Source organism: Echinops telfairi, unplaced genomic scaffold, assembly GCF_000313985.2.
Source record: "Echinops telfairi isolate 266 unplaced genomic scaffold, ASM31398v2 ScPeMD7_7401;HRSCAF=8416, whole genome shotgun sequence".
NCBI lineage: Eukaryota > Metazoa > Chordata > Mammalia > Afrosoricida > Tenrecidae > Echinops > Echinops telfairi.
Window position 1 is genome coordinate 3,627,118 of NW_022111301.1, and position 1,652 is coordinate 3,628,769.

Below are 1,652 nucleotides of genomic sequence, written 5' to 3' on the forward strand. Positions count from 1 at the left end.
TAGAATGGAGGGTCAGCAAGACTGAGGGAGACCCTCAATGAGGTGAACTAACATACTGACTGCAGCAATGGAGTCCAACGTGCAATCTTTTAAGAGATTATACGTACTAAAATAAGAATTTTTCATTTAGTATTTTAAAAAGTATTTGACAATGTCGTCTAATATTTGACATTTTTATAACTTCCTAAACAAAGAAAATTCTAACCTGATTTTTCTGGAAATTAGAACAGGTTCCATTCTCCAAATGCCACGGAAGAATTCAAAAATTCAGTCTCAGGTCATATTTTCCTAGGAAAGTTTCTAGAACTCATATAAGAAAATATAAACATAGTCCAGGAGTTAAAAGTCCTTATTTCCACTTAACTTACTGATAACATCTGAGAAGGTTGAGTGAGCTAATGGCAAGTTAAATAGGCCGAGAGACGAAAACATGGGAGTTACATGATCGGATTTCTTCAAACTCCTCTACTCTTGACTGCCTAAATGTGTGGCAAAATGGACACTGGAGCTTCCATCTGTGTTGTTGTTTTGAAAGTATAAAAATGCCAATTTTCTATCAATCCAGATTACTTCATTTGAAACAGTCATTAGTGAAATACACATATCAAATGGTAAATTTACATAAACTAATAAAATATTATGTATACTATTATATCATATATTTTAATATTTTAAAAATAATCTAGCTAAATAAAGTAATCATATTCTCAAACTATTTTAATGTACATAATAAGTCCAATCCAAAAGTAAACTAAGGCATAGACTCACACTCACAATATATCATATTATTCTAAAAAGGCAGAAATATTCCAAAATATAGCCATATATTAAAATTAATGTAGGTGAACATACTTTAAGTTTTAATATTGTATTAAGTGCAGGTTGATTTGATATATAAAAGTGTTTTTACTATTATTTATTTAACTATATAGTTATTTAATTAAAATAACTGTAGTTATTTTACTATTATTATCTATTCTATTATTTAAAATGATGACTATTGATTAAGAATGCTTTCAAGATACCAAAAATAATTCAGGAAATGCTTTTCTAATGGTTGCTATTTAGAAGAACTTATAATAATGACTTTATCAGACAAATTGCAGTACTCCAACTTTTTGTCAATATGATAGCCTTTTTCTTTTTTCTTTTTGGTAGGTAAACACAAAACAGCCAATACTTATTCCTCAAGATTAAAGAAACTGGTATCAGACCTTAAATGGTAAACACCTGGTTTGCAGAAGGCAATGGCTGAGAGAGGAAGCCCAAAATCCATTTGCAGGGTCCCCCCCATTGATAAAGCCTCCAGGCAGCAGTTCTCAACCTGTGGGTCGTGACCCCATTGGGGGGTCGAACAACCCTTTCATAGGGGTTGCCCGATTCATAACAGTAGCAAAATTACAGTTATGAAGTAACAACAAAAATAATTATGGTTGGGGGTCACCACAACGTGAGGAACTGTATTAAAGGGTTGCGGCATTAGGAAGGTTGAGAACCACTGCTCTAGTGTAGCTCCCTTAAACATAGTCCAAGGATGGGAGTAGCCTTGCTACCAGACGGAGAGTATTGTAAAATCAGTCATGGCAGATATAATTAGGTTAAAATGTAATACCTTATCTTCACACACACACCCAATTATATTTTGTTGAGAG